Below are 16,376 nucleotides of genomic sequence, written 5' to 3'. Positions count from 1 at the left end.
ATGTATAGTTCAGTCATCATGTACCATTCAATCAGAATTAATCATCATCCTCTGAAGAAATGAATCTTCTATATTCCCAACTGCATATACATGTATTGCTTCCAGACACTATATTAAAGATTGATTGTATCTAGCCTATTTTAAAAGTATTGGCAAAACATGGTACGCCGAGCGGAGTGAGGCAATTTTTTTTAAGGGTTTTGGAGCCACTGAAAGCACAAGAAGCTTTAGAAGAATTGATGCAAATACAAAAGGAATGCAACACTAACAGAATACAGAAGGGCAATCAATGAACAAAAGACAATAAATAAGAAACATTGATCCCGAAAAATCAGGGGCTATCTCTTAGGGAGAACAGAACTTGCTTCTTGCAAGGCACTCGACGCGAAAACTTCAATTTGATATGGAGACAAGCGTTTGGTTTTGAAATTCAGTGGCGGATCCAGCCATTTTAAAAAGGGGGGGGGTCCTAACCCAGAGTAAAGGGGGGGGGGGGGGGGGTTCCAACTATATGCTCCCATTCAAATGCATTGATCGGCAAAAAAAGGGGGGTTCGAAACCCCCGGTTCCCCCCCCCCCCTGGATCCGCCACTGGTTTTGAAATTTTCTACATGAGGCATTTGCCTCAATGTAGTTACGGCCCTGTAATAAATAAAAGTGAGGTAAGTGTTGCTGAGAAAACATACCTCAAGTTAAATGAAGTCAATTTACAGACATTTCAAGTATATCTAAATAATATTTATACTTTTATTTTTAAACAATGTGGGCAGTGTTTGCCGAAGGCGATTTAAAAAAAAAAGATAATCCGTATCATGCCAACAACTGGTTTTAGAACAAACGTGTTTATTTCCGAATCAAAGACCCTATAAGTGAATCAATATTAAAGTCAAAATATGCAATCTTTAATGACCTGAAAACAGCATCGTACCTATAGCTCTTCTTAATAAATCTGTTTAAAGGTTTTGCTAGCTTTTGAGGCGATTGTCGACATGTTTGTGCATTGTTAAGAATATTACCATAAAAAATTGGATTTGACATACCTGAACGTATAAGATGTATACATTATGTGTGTGTTTCAGTTGTTTGTATTTCCCTTGAAACAAAAGAATGTCAAAATTAGTAATAAATGAAAAGAAATCTGAAAAAAAATATTATCAGTTATTAGGACAACATATGTTAAAACTTATTATTACAATGAACATCTTTATTAAAAATACAGATTTCGCTATCCCTCTTGTCCTACAATCTGATCAAAATATAGATCTCATATTTCCTTCAGTATACTCCATAACACTTGTCCTATTGAAAATGGACCTGTCACTCTTCAATAATCTATCACCCGCGGCTCTTATCAGATCTTGAGATGTTGCATGCATTTGCCTGGTTTGATTCAGGAATGTAGCGTTGACCATCGACATAAAATATGTCTACAACTTGCCCTGGTCCATAACTTGTTTCATTATTTTTACCAGCTATTTTCATCAATCACTTAATTCTAGTGAGTACTGTGAGTAAACGTTTGAGTCTTGTCCCTTAAAACTAACTGTCAGTTTGTTTCGCACTGCCAGACATGCTCTTTGTCCTTAAAGGAAACAAATGGGTTAACAATTCCTCTTGGCTAACGATCAACACATTTTCGTTAAAACTTAAAAAGAAACAATTGTTTTACATTGTCTTATCGGGGCCTTTTATAGCTGACTATGCGGTATGGGCTTTGCTCATTGTTGAAGGCCGTACGGTGACCTATAGTTGTTAGTGTTTGTGTCATTTTGGTCTCTTGTGGGCAGTTGTCCCATTGGCAATCATACCACATCTTCTTTTTTATATATTGTACAGAAAACGCATTAAGATTCGTCTACAATGACTACATATAATCATCGGAAACTCTTCTTGAGAAATTTCTGACTCCTTTGTATCATATAAATTATTCGAAATATTCTAGAAGGTGAAATAAAAGAGATTTCGCACTCCCACGCATGACAATATATGTTCGTTTTGTCGCTCGGTTTCTATGTAGATATAGGAAGATGTGGTGTGAGTGCCAATGAGATAACTCTCCATCCAAATAACAATTTAAAAAAAGTAAACCACTGTAGGTCAATGTACGGCCTTCAACACGGAGCCTTGGGACACACCGAACAACAAGCTATAAAGGGCCCCAAAATTACTAGTGTAAAACCATTCAAACGGGAAAACCAACGGTCTAATCTATATAAAATTTAAAAAAAAAAAACGAGAAACGAGAAACATATATAAATTACATAAACAAACGACAACTACTGTACATCAGATTCCTGACTTAGGACAGGTGCAAACATTTGCAGCGGGATTAAACGTTTTAATGGATCCAAACCTACTCCCTTTTTCTGAAACAATAGCATAACATCAAAACATAGAAAAACACACAATAAAATATCAATTGGCAACTCAATCAAAAACGTACATTAATACACTATAAACGAACTTGTAAATTTGATCTGCGATATCTGAATGAAAATGCACAGTTAATAAAATATTAGGGACAAACATTCAAGGCCAAAAAAGCAAACAAACAAGTCCAAACAAAGCCGTTGCAAATCACCACTGCGAAATATTTAACCCTTCGAAAATATTCACTTTAGAAAAAAAAATGGTTTTAAAAAAACACAGGTAAATCTTGAAGTACATACCAATGTAGTATAAGAAGTGAAACTTAGAATATATTCCAAATGATCAAAGCTGGTATATAGACAAGATCCATATAAATATAAAATAACAACAAAAAGCATTATAAACAGTATCAACAGGTCGAATTAACAAGAAAATACGATTTGAGAGTACTCGCAGTTACTGACAGCTAGTTAAAAGCCAAAAACAATTAATAATAAAAAAATCATGCATCAGAGACTAAAATCAACTAAAACACATCCCAGGGATTATATGTGACTGAATAGTCTACCAGACAACGTTATAACTGAAAACAGAATCACATATTTTAGAAGTCTTGTTCAGTCTTGAAGTGGTTCTGACGGTTGTTTGAACATCTTGCAGGCAATCAGAAACATGTTCATGCATTTTTTTTTTCATTGCTATCAAACTTTTTATTTTAAAGACAATCCGGTACATATTTAAATATTTCTATGTAAACCTCTTGTTTCACCATTGTTATGACAGAGGGTAACTTTGTTTCTATTATTTTCTGTAAAGCACTGTATTCAGATAGGTTATTGGAATAAACTTGTAACTCATTACATAACTTACACAGTCGGTGCACTTCAATTGCACGTGCTGTTACATTATATAAATATCAGAGGTCCCTAACAATGGACTTCTGATAATATTTGTGTGGACAAAAACACAGATATATTTACTGCATAGATTAAGTTGCATTTTTTATAAGTTATTATCTTCTTCATATACTGTCTTAGTGTGTTATATATTTAACATAATATAGTCTCTGTGTATATACTATTCCCAGCTTATATATCCTTATAGATGCTTTTAGTGTGGTGGCCCCTTATGGGGTGTAAAACTGATAATTACATAGTCACAATTTTTTGGCCAATATACTCACATAATCATATTTTTTAAACATTATAATCATATAATAAAAAGTACAGTTCTTGATTTTCAAATCATCGAATACAATGAAATATTTGGTTATCAAATGATCACTATTAAAACAGTCAAGTAACTATAATAAAAAAAAACATGGAGGAGGCTCAAGGCAGGGACTTTCAATATTAGTATAGAAGTCCCTGCTCACTGTGACCTTTATGTTTGCAATGCAGTTATCATGGCTATTTTTTTTATGATTATTTATTTTTATTTTCATTTTGCATGCCTTGTTTTATTGTTACTTAGAAGTTTTTATTTTGTTGAAAAGCTAATCAGAGTAAAAATTTTAAAATTCGAATCGAAAATTTAGACAGAGTTATCCCTCTTTGTACATTTTCTTAGAGACTGACTTCTCATCCTTTATTATTAAACGATGATTGTTTGGTATGAGTGTTAATTAATTTTAATCATGTTGAATCGTAAGTATCTTTTCACCCAATCGGTTTTGTAATGAGTTCTACATTAAGACAATAAAATATCAGTGTACCTGAATATATCCGGAAATTATCTATCATTTCCGGACACGGATCTTAATTTAGACACCTGAAAGTTTCAAACAGAAAAGAACCGAAAAGTTTATTTTTATTTAATGTTACAAAGAACAATATTATCATGTTTGACAGACAAGGAAGACACCTATAAACCCTAAAATCAGAAGAATTTGAAGTGTTAAACGAATATCACTAAATAGGTAAAAGCGTCTGATTATGAATTTAGATTTCATTATTTCATTTTTTCCAAGTGGCTAGTACATGTACGTACACAGGAACTTGACGACTTGTCTCAGAAAAAAGTCCTATATATACATTAATATAACACAATCACAAGGTACTTAACTCCCATTTTAGAAAAATGTCAGACGCTGGCAAATTTCCTTTATATGCTGATTTCTCGGCTGTCAACCCCACTAAAACTTGTAATGTCGTAAATATAAATTGATTTATCTTCACAGTGGTGTATAACATGACGCAGAGCCGCTATAAGGTCAAATCTCACCGTCTTTGTCTCCCGGACAGGACAACATACTTACCTTTTACAGCCAGCCACCAAAGACTGTAGAAAAATGGTCCTTCTTTGTAAACACCGTCAAGGATGGGAACAAACTGACACCAGATAATGCCACAGCACTCAACAATGAGAAAAAAATAATGTCTCTTCTGTAATGTTCAAAGCCAAAACCAATATAATGTGATAAATGTCAATTATAAAAATGATGCCTTTTGTTCTATATGCAGTGTAAAAGCAAGGCTGGCTGGGGAATCTCAACTGATTGAGGCAGACATACACATTTCTGAATCCGGGTCCGTTCGCGCCCATTCACGTTCGCACCCACTCATGTTCGCCCCCTTTCACTTTCGCACCCTACATGTTCGCGCCCAATCTTAATTGGTTTTGTGTTTTTAAACTTTGTAAGCAAGTAAAATTGAGAAAGGAAATGGTGAATATGTCAAAGCGACAACCACCCGACCATAGAGCAAACAACAGCCGAAGGCAACCAATGGGTCTTCAATGTAGCGAGAATTCCCGCACCCGTAGGTGTCCTTCAGCTGGCCCCTAAAATATGCATAATAGTACAGTGATAATGGACGTCATACTAAACTCCGAATTATACACAAGAAACTAAAATTTAAAATCATACAAGACTAACAAAGGCCAGAGGCTCCTGACTTGGGACAGGCGCAAAATTGCGGCGGGGTTAAACATGTTTATGAGATCTCAACCCTCCCCCTATACCTCTAGCCAATGTAGAAAAGTAAAAGAATAACAATACGCACATTAAAATTCAGTTCAAGAGAAGTCCGAGTCTGATGTCAAAAGATGTAACAAAAGAAAATAAATAAAATGACAATAATACATAAATAACAACAGACTACTAGCAGTTAACTGACATGCCAGCTCCAGACCTCAATTAAACTGATTGAAAGATTATGTCTTCATCATATGAATATCAGGTACAATCCCTCCCGTTAGGGGTTTAGTATCATACTATCATAAAATATATGAGAAGAACATAACCTGTGTCATGCCAACAACTGTTTTTTTTAGAAATAAATGTGTTTAGTTCCGATGCAAAGACCCTATCAGTGAATCAATGTTAAAGCCAAAATATGCAATCTTTAATGACCTGACAACAGTATCGTAACTATATCCCCTTTTTATAAGTCTATTTAAAGGTTTTGTTAGTTTCTGAGGAGAATACTGACATTTTTGTGCTTTATAAAGAATATTTCCATAAAATTTTGGATGTGAAATACCTGAACGTATAAGATGTCTGCATGTTGAGTTATATTTACGAATTATTTCCTTATACCGGTGATAAAATTTAGTAAATGTTTTGACCAGTTTGTGATATCGAAAACCCTGGTGTAATAATTTTTCAGTAATACATAAATTTCTCTCGCTAAAATCTAATACATTGTTACATACACGAGCGAATCGTACAAGTTGAGATATATAAACACCATAAGATGGTGACAAGGGAACGTCACCATCTAAAAATGGATAATTAACAATAGGAAATGAAAAATCATCTCTTTTATCATAAATTTTTGTATTAAGCTTCCCGTTTATGATATAGATATCAAGATCGAGGAAAGGGCAGTGGTCATTGTTATCATTAGCTTTATTTAAAGTAAGTTCTACAGGATAAATTTCTTTAGTATACATACTGAAGTCGTCATTATTTAGAGCCAATATATCATCCAAATATCTAAAAGTATTGTTAAATTTTTGTATCAAATGTTGTTTTGATGGGTCTTTGCTAATTTTAGTCATAAATTGTAACTCATAACAATACAAAAACAGGTCCGCAATAAGTGGTGCACAGTTAGTCCCCATTGGAATTCCAATAACTTGACGATATACGGAATCTCCAAAGCGAACAAAAATGTTATCAAGTAAAAATTCAAGTGCATAAATAGTATCAAAGCATGTCCAATTGACATAGTTCTTTTGTTTATTGCTACTAAAAAATGATCTAAAAGAGTTTGAACATATGTACTCGCATTCCGACTTTTTAAATGCCCAGTTAATTAGGGATGTGAATTTTTTCTTAATAAGAATATGAGGCAAAGTGGTATATAGGGTAGAAAAATCAAAACTTTGAACAGATTCAAAATCACCAATATATGCATGCAATTTATCAAGTACTTCCAACGAGTTTTTGACACTCCAAAAGTAATTAATTCCACTATTTTCAAAGGCCTTATTTGAACAATTGTATTCTTATAAGTATAATTGTTGTCATTGTCTCAAAATAAAGTGAGACAGCATTTTTTGTGTGTATATGTCTCTGATCTTAATCATGTTTTGGATAGTGTATTGTTAAAAATAATAATAATCCTTTCTAAATAAAGTGGGATTCTGTCAACGTTTTATTTTGTGTTGAATAACTCTTAATCATGTTTTGGTTAGTGTATTACTATAACTTTGTTTCATTGACTTGTTTCAAAATTTTATCATGTTTTGGTTATAATAGTGAATTGCTGATCATTGCTATATTTTGGTTCCTATATTTTATTGTTTCATTGTTTCAGATCAAAGGGACCAAGCTGTTGAAAACTATTATCTTTTGTGTTTTTCATTTAAAATCTTCAATGTTTTACTCGTACCAAGCTATAAATACATTCAGTATTTACACCGAAGCAATTTAAAAAAACAATCATGATTTTCCAATTATTCAACTGGAATTTGAATTAAAATTGGGTGAGAACATGTAGAGTGTGAACGGACCTTTGGTGCGAACGTGCGAGGTGCGAACGTGTAGGGTGCGAAAGTGTATTGGGCGCGAACAGACCTGATACCCACATTTCTTCTCATTCTTTATGTTCAAATCAAGTCAAACATTTTGATTAGAAAAGTATTAATGGACTGTTTAATGTTAGTTTTTGATGTCTATCATAAAAACCCACATGCTGATGAAAAGTTTGATGCAAGTACACAGTGTAATAGATAATCAATACCATGAATACTGGACCTTTTAATAGATCACTAGAGCCTGTATTTTTTTTTCAGCTCAAAATTTATTTACAGGAATATGATTTCGGATAGGAGTAGAAATTGGTATAATAGTATTTCATGTTTAATAATTTATTTTTTAGATCTCAATGTTGGATAGTATAGATTTTTGTTTGTTTTATTGAGTAAACAAGGACTGTTCTATAGCAGTGTTAGAATTTGGGATAGAGTTACTGTTCTTTGTGTATAAGTTTAAATTTGCATTTATATCATAGGTGACATTATTATATCATAGGTGGCAACCAGAGCCCTGTTTTATTTTTAAGAATTTGGAAGTTCTGTTAGAAAAACAAGAAGGCATGGTGAGGCTACCTTTTTTAGTACAATTAATTTTTGAATACTTTTTTTTATATTCTTTTTGAATTTATTTTTCTTTCAAAGGCATTTGCAACTAAGAAAAAAATCCAAAATAGTCTCATTTTGAGCTCTAGTCTTTTTAATCTTTAGATACTAATAAATAAAGGTCTATCATGTCTATCCTGTGTTCCTTTCTTGGTTAAGTAAAATTTACGTCATAAAGAAAATAGCCATTATAGAATGAAGAAATGTCTGTCGTCGGATCAAATGAATACCAGAAATTATCTCCAGTCCCCAGTTTTGATGATTCAATGAAAAACTATGATGTTTTTTTTTCACCGTTTTTTTAATTTTTAACTACTGTGGATTCATTATTATTCGTTGGGTACCAATTTTCGTGGTATTCGTGGGAACAGGTAAACCACGAAATTAATTGTTCAACGAATATCACATTTTCTATAGGCTAGTAAGCAGATTTCTGCAAAACCACGAAAGCAAATATCCACAAACATGCAAATTTTCCTTAATCCACGAAAATTGGTACCCATGAAAATAAATGAATCCACAGTATAAGTGTACCTAAGGCTCATTTAGATATTTGAACTGCATCAACATTTATATTTAAGGAATGTTAGATATAAATGTGACTGTGGGCCATAGGTATGCTCATAGTTTAAAATGCAGAAAAAGGTTTTGTAACTGCAATTTCTCTGCCCTTTTAGTGAATCTTGAGGTGTTTGCATCATCAAAGTATAAATATAATATCAACAGAAGTTGACAAATCTATTGATGTTTCCAAAAATCATGAAAATATAGGTTTTAAACCATAAAAAAAAATTATTATAATATATGGCATGTCACTTCTAATTTGAACGAAAATTAGGGGTCGTTTGCTGATGCTTATCGTACATTGTACCTTGTCCTTTACATTAATATTTTATTAAGAAAAGAAGTAGAATTTATCTGTTGAAATGCCTTTCAAGTACAATAGGGTTGTCTCGCATGTGGGTCAATTTTCCTTTGAATGGTCCTCGAAGTAAGGAATGAGATTGTTTAATCACTAAGCCATGATGAATGTTAATATAACTAAGAAGTATTTATATGTTTGGAATGAATTGAATTACAAAAATATCACTGAATGAAATTTGTTATTTTTCACATAGAAGCCTTATCACAAAGGGTTCTAAGGATTAAGCTAAATTGTGGGAAAATTAAATCTCATATAAATATATGCTTTTCAGAATTTTTAACCATATATGTGAAGAGCCATTTTGCATGTCAAATTACAGCAATGGATAAAAATTAAATATGTCAAACAGCTACAAATGACAAACACTAGATTGTGATGTCCTGCATTTGGATATGTTGGACTGGCAAATAAAGAATTTTGGAGGGTTTACATGTTAGAAATTCCTCAACTGTCCCAGTAATGTAACACCACAGCATAAGGACAAACTGAAAAATCCATCTGAAAGAGGTTCGTCTCATCACTCCATCAGTTTTTGTCTCGCCTTGACAGAATAAAAAAGCGAGACATATGTACAAATGTATGCTGTTTCCTACGTCCCAGACGGCGGCGACGACGGCGTCACCAATGTATTAGTTTTTGATTAGGTCTAGTTTATGGTGAACCACAAATGGTAGGTCAATCATATTTGGTATGCAGTTGTATAAGCATTGGCACATCTTATTTCCATAGAGATTATTTGGCCCTGCCCCTTCAGTCATGGTCTATTGACTTCACAACATTTGATTATTTTACATGTATTAGTTTGTGATTAGGTCAGTTAATGGGGAACCACAAGTAGTAGGTCAATGATATTTGGTATGCAGTTGTAAAAGGTGTATAAGCAATGGTATACCTCATTTCCATGGAGATAATTTGGCTCTGTCCCCTTAGTCATGATCTATTGACTTTGAAAATTTTTGTAAGTTATCACATATTAGTTTGTGATTAAGTCAGTTCAAGGGGAACCATTAGAGGTAGGCCAATGTTAATTGGTATTTAGTTTTATAAGCATTGGCACATCTCATTTCCATGGAGACTATTTGGCCTCGGTCCTCAGTCACAGTCTATATATATAGCTATTAGCTAATGACTTTTAAACTTATCTTGGTATACATTGTTAGTTTGTGTGATTAGATCAGTTTAAGATGAACTGCTCATGTTAAGTCAATGCTATTTGGTATGCATATTTATTGGCATTTGCAAGTATCCTTTCCATGGAAATTATATAGCCCCACCCCCTCTTCATGGTTCATTGACCTAGAACATTGTAGAAACTTTTACATAGTTTACAAGTTGATGTTAGTATTTAGGTTTGCAGGTAACGACTTATAATAAGTCAATGGCATCTGGTATGCAGTTGTATTAGAATTGGCACATCTCATTTACATGGAGATTGTTGAGCCATGTAACTCAGTCATGGTTCATTGACTTTGAATATTTGCATAACTTGTGTAAGATGTAAGTATAACTATTTTGATTTCAACATTTGCATTATCAACATGATCAAAATTACAAAAAGGCGAGACATATCTCTGTGATAACAGTTTATCTTACTGAAGGTCAGTGGTTCTCTCCTGGCACTGATCAACCTCCACCAGAAATAACTGATCATATCCAATAGTGCTGAAAGTGTTGCTAAACACCAATCAATCAATCATTACTCCATGTCTACATCCATTCATTACTGAACAAAATCACTACATGTACGACTTATTTTGTCTGAAATTTGCATCAACTGGATGGTAGATGTGAAGAACAACACCATTTTAAATATAGTTTTGTTGATATTGATCATGTTTTTGCAGTTTATGGGAAAAAATACAGATGGAAAGAATGTACAAATCTACTTGATGTGGCTATATTTCATATTACTTGTACATTTTTGTACAGTTTTATACTTCTGTAATAAAACTTGAACACTAATTTAGCAGATACATTTTAAAGTTATAAATTCATCATTTTATGATAATCCATTTGCTGATCTGCATGTATACATTAATTAACAAATGATAAAAAAACAAATAAATGTTACTTGTTGGTTTATAGTGTGAAATTTAATAAATAGTTTGATATAACTGAATATATATATATATATATATATATATATATATATATATGATGTTATTTTTTTCTAAATATCTGTATAAACATGGTAAACTTTAAAAGTATATGTTTTATTTCATTTTTACAGGTTTTGTTTAAAAGAAAGCTGCGAAAGACAACAAGCCTGGAGAACAATACAAGGTAATGTTTTTTTTTTACTAACATCAAATGATTATCCTATGGGCAAACATAAAATAGATGTATACAGTGGATTAATGTTTCAAATATTTCTTAGGTGTGGGTCGTTAATATAAAAAGGTATACACCCAAAACCTATATATTGAATAGTTTTGGGTGTATGCCTTTTGTAATGATATTTACAAATAGTATTTAGATGATGGTATTGAGCCTCACTCCTAACATGCTGTTGTTTGTACATGATCAAAAAATTTCTAGTTCACCTCCACAGCAAAGACTATTGGAGTCTTAGTGTCCACATTGATGAAAAAAATTGACATAGTTTGGCCTGTAGATATTATTCTGATTATCTGACCATATGTAAAAAGGTGAGGGTTGAATTTATACATCAGGATTAACTACAATAAAATCTAATTTAAAAATTTAGTTCATAGATACTGTGGGATATATTCTGAGGTAAATTGGTGTATAAGGCCCATCAAAATAGGTCAATATGACCTATTTTTAACGCTTTATGAATTCATATTTCTAATGTTTATTTATTCAAATTTGAGTTATCAAAATTCAAGGTATCTGGTCTGGGTTGCATAAATAGCATTAAAACTCATTTAAATTCAAATTGCTGAATTATCCTTCACAAATACAACAGATACATCAGTGGCAGATCCAGGGGGGGGGGGTTCCGGGGGTGCACACCCCCCCTTTATTTTTGCCGATCAATGCATTTGTATCGGGACATATGTTTTGCACCCCCCCTTTGCCCTGGGTTAGCCTGGGTTAGCACCCCCCCTTTCGAAAATTCCTGCATCCGCCCCTGTACATGCTTCAGTTGGCCCCTAAACAAAATGTGTACTACATGTAGTACTAAACTCAGAAATATAAAGAAAAAAACTAAAATTAACATCATACAAGACTAACAAAGGCCAGAGTTATTGAACACTTTAAAAATAATTATCATTTTTGTACAAAACAATGAATGAAAATAAATATGGTTTACAGCAACAAACAACAACCTCTGAATTACAGGCTATGGCTTGGGACAAGTACATACAGAATGTGGTGGGGTTAAATAAGCATACTGATGCAAAATTCATTTGACATGGCACATCTGACCTTCACCTCCATGACCTCATTTTTATACGACCGCGCATTTTCGTCGTATATTGCTATCACGTTGGCGTCGTCATCCTGCGTCGTTGTCGTCGTCGTCGTCCGAATACTTTTAGTTTTCGCACTCTAACTTTAGTAAAAGTGAATAGAAATCTATGATCTATGAAATTTTAACACAAGGTTTATAACCACAAAAGGAAGGTTGGGATTGATTTTGGGAGTTTTGGTCCCAAAATTTTAGGAATTAGGGGCCAAAAAGGGCCCAAATGAGCATTTTCTTGGTTTTCGCACTATAACTTTAGTTTAAGTAAATAGAAATCTATGAAATTTTGACACAAGGTTTATGACCACAAAAGGAAGGTTGGGGTTGATTTAGGGAGTTTTAGTTCAAACAGTTAAGAATTAGGGGCCAAAAAAGGGCCCAAATAAGCATTATTCTTGGTTTTCGCACAATAACTTTAGTATAAGTAAATAGAAATCAATGAAATTTAAACACAAGGTTTATGACCACAAAAGGAAGGTTGGGATTGATTTTGGGAGTTGAGGTCTGAACAGTTCAGGAATTAGAGGCCAAAAAGGGGCCCAAGTAAGCATTATTCTTGGTTTTCGCACCATAACTTTAGTATAAGTAAATAGAAATCTTTGAAATTTAAACACAAGGTTTATGACCACAAAAGGAAGGTTGGGTCTGATTTTGGGAGTTTTGGTCCCAACAGGTTTTTAGGAATAAGGGGCCCAAAGGGTCCAAAATTGAACTTTGTTTGATTTCATCAAAAATTGAATAATTGGGGTTCTTTGATATGCCGGGTCTAACTGTGTATGTAGATTCTTAATTTTTGATCCCGTTTTCCAATTGGTCTACATTAAGTTCCAAAGGGTCCAAAATTAAACTTAGTTTGATTTTAACAAAAATTGAATCCTTGGGGTTCTTTGATATGCTGAATCTAAAAATGTACTTAGATTTTTGATTATTGGCCCAGTTTTCAAGTTGGTCCAAATCGGGGTCCAAAATTAAACTTTGTTTGATTTCATCAAAAATTGAATAATTGGGGTTCTTTGATATGCCAAATCTAACTGTGTATGTAGATTCTTAATTTTTAGTCCCGTTTTCAAATTGGTCTACATTTAAGTCCAAAGGGTCCAAAATTAAACTAAATTTGATTTTAATAAAAATTGAATTCTTTGGCTTTTTTGATATGCTGAATTTAATCATGTACTTAGATTTTTGATTATGGGCCCAGTTTTCAAGTTGGTTCAAATCAGGATCCAAAATTATTATATTAAGTATTGTGCAATAGCAAGAAATTTTCAATTGCAAAGTATTCAGCAATAACAAGAAATCTTCAATTGCACAGTATTGTGCAATAGCAAGAAATTTTCAATTGCACAGTATTGTGCAATAGCAAGAAATCTTCAATTGCACAGTAATGAGTATTGTGCAATAGCAAATATTTTCAATTGCACAGTATTGCGCAATAGCAAGAAATATCTAATTGCACAATATTGTGCAATAGCAAGAAATTTTCAATTGATTGGAGTTATCTTTCTTTGTCCAGAATAGAAGTTGAATCAACTTAAGAATTATTAAGCAAAGAATTATTTGTATCTGGAATAATTTTGATTCTGGAAATTTGATAGATAGGTATAATGAAAACTAGCCCAATTGAGTAGGCTTGCAAAACTATTCCAGGTTTCATCTAAACCTTGACCTGATTTTCATGGTTCATTGGTCAATGTAAGGTTTTTGTGATAATATTCATTTCTATTACAAGCAGTAGGTCAATAGATCTAAGGAGATGTGATATGAGTGCCAATGAGACAAATCTCCATCCAAGTCACAGTTCTTAAAAGTAAACCATTATAGGTCAAAGTACGGTCTTAAACACAGAGCATTGGCTCACACAGAACAGCAAGTATATTTTGTTTAAAGTATGATTGTATTTAGGCGTACATGACTTTTTGACTCCTGTTTAACATTAAATGGATCGTGAAAGTAATGGAAATATTCTGAACCATCCAAACATTAATCTTTAAAGGTTGTAATAGAGTCTTAACTAATTTATAATTGGATTTTTATTTTGATAAAGTAAATCCTTGTTAATATTTTTGTAAGTAAACTTTAAAGTTCAATCATTTGAATTAAATTGTTGATATAGTTTTCAAAGCCTTTCTTTGATGAAGATCAGAAGTTTGGTGATCTAGATATTGTAAGTGTTTATTTGTTATTCTTGCCTTTAAGGGGTATTTTGCACTGACTATCATATTTATAATCAAGGGTTTATATAGGTTAGACTGTCAGTCTGTTGGACATTAACATTCTCATCTCATCAGCAAACCATTTTGTTTGTTTCGGTAAGTGGATTATGTTTGATATATACATGTATATATATTTATGTATTTTAATTACATTGTTATATATATGTTTATGTATTTCTATTACATTGTTAAATGTTTATGTTTTTCAATTACATTGTTATATGTTTAAGTTCATACACAGAATGTTGTATCTTTTTCAAGGTTTTCTCTGTAAAAAATTTTATGATATTTTTAACTCACTTCTTGTCCAATTTTTTCTACCACCAAACATGATTGCTTGATTTTTTTTCGCACTTTTTTAATTTGTTGTTATGTTTTTCGGTCTGTTCCTCTGTTCGTCTGTTTTAAGTTTTTGGTTAAAGTTTTTTGTCAAGGTAGTTTTTCGAAGAATTTGAAGTCCAGTCAACTTGAAACTTGTGTACATGTATTCCCTATATTATGATCTAGTAGATCTAATACTGTAATTGCTAGACAGTCAACACTGAGGTTGTGATTCGAACCAAGCTCTTGCAGGTGCACTCAACACTAGAATCTTAATTGACTAGGATTTGTAAGTTTTCCTATCAAAGGTGTGCAGTTGTCTCTTGGCACTCGGCCTTATTCCACCCATTAAAAACTGACTGCCACAAAATAGCCACAAAAGTGGCATTAAAACACCAACAATCAATCAATATAATCTTTCTAATTTTAATGACAAATTACAGTTTTGACCCCAATTTTACGGTCCACTGAATATAGAAAATGATAGGCTGAGTGGGGCATCCTTTTACTATGGACTCATTCTTGTTTTAATTTGTCAAATGAAGCACTAGCTTTAAATGTCAAAATTTTATGAATGTCAAACGCTCCCTTTTGATTTTGAAAACTTTGAATTTGTCATTCCTGTTATTTAAGGGACTTTAAAAATGGTTTGAATAAAGGCTATTTTTTCTTCAAAACTGTATGGTTTGAATTGATGAAAGGAAGCTCCATTTTGATTTTTTGATTTTCTGTTTTTGTTATCCCAGAGTTAAGGGACTTTAATTGTTAAATCTTATTATTTTTTTTCATATTTGTACCATAACTAGAAGTTGCTTGGGTTGATTTACTGACAACTTTGAATAATTGGCAGAATTGGTGAACAAAAACACAACTTATGATTTAAGGATGTTCGCTACTCTGTTAAAAAATAACAAGCTTTTTAAAAGACTATTATGAATTGATAGTATTTAATAAAGAAACTCAAAGAGTAGAAAAAAATGGAGGGTCCGTGTGCTAATTTTCGAGATATAAGCCATTGAAAATTTGGCGGGAAATAATTCTCTCTAGATTTTTCATATATTTAACATTGGCACCTTATTTGTTTCAAAAACTATGAAAAAATAACAAGAATTTTATAAAATTTTGAAATATGGCTTTTAAAACTTTATGTAATAAAATTATGAAAAGAAAAGTAGGGGTTAGTGGGCAAATTGTTTTAATGACAATACATGGATAAAACCAGAGGATTCCGAAAATCTGGCAAAAAATCAAAAAATGGAGGAGCAAACATCCTTAAAACATTCTATCTGATATGCGATTCCAGAGTTATGGGTTTTTGATCGTCAAATAAATAAGGCTGTTTAATATGTCAGACACTAGCTATATTATGCTTGAAACATTTTAATTACTTCAAACTCAATAATGTTATTGTGGTTGGTAAATGTAAAAAGGCTTTTGATTTAAAAAAAAAATTGTAATTCCAGTCATATTGGACACAAAAGTCACACAATATTTATAAACCTACTGGGATCTTTATGCATGTTCTTGT

The 16,376-nt window shown here is 32.5% G+C and overlaps 1 protein-coding gene and 1 long non-coding RNA gene across 7 annotated transcripts in view; one reads left to right on the top strand and one right to left on the bottom strand.

Moving 5' to 3' along the window:
- Positions 1 to 8,312, bottom strand: part of LOC139481095 (uncharacterized) — a 30,699-nt gene extending 22,387 nt beyond the window's left edge. The window contains exon 1 of the long non-coding RNA XR_011654560.1: positions 8,273 to 8,312. This is a non-coding gene — a long non-coding RNA (uncharacterized lncRNA). The remainder of the gene's footprint in view (positions 1 to 8,272) is intronic.
- LOC139481006 (KN motif and ankyrin repeat domains 1-like) overlaps positions 4,117 to 16,376 on the top strand; it is a 57,432-nt gene continuing 45,172 nt past the window's right edge. For 3 of the 6 annotated variants that reach the window (XR_011654559.1, XM_071264123.1, XM_071264028.1), the window contains exons 1-2: positions 4,117 to 4,288; positions 11,112 to 11,164. The gene's annotated coding sequence lies outside the window, so the exon portion shown is untranslated. Of the gene's footprint in view, positions 4,289 to 9,152; positions 9,389 to 11,111; positions 11,165 to 14,509; positions 14,624 to 16,376 lie in introns of those variants that run through there. The other 3 variants (XM_071264097.1, XM_071264037.1, XM_071264045.1) reach the window with 3 other exon arrangements.

The sequence above is a fragment of the Mytilus edulis genome, chromosome 1 (genome assembly GCF_963676685.1).
Source record: "Mytilus edulis chromosome 1, xbMytEdul2.2, whole genome shotgun sequence".
NCBI classification, from domain to species: Eukaryota; Metazoa; Mollusca; class Bivalvia; order Mytilida; family Mytilidae; genus Mytilus; species Mytilus edulis.
This window is presented reverse-complemented; position numbering and strand designations above follow the sequence as displayed.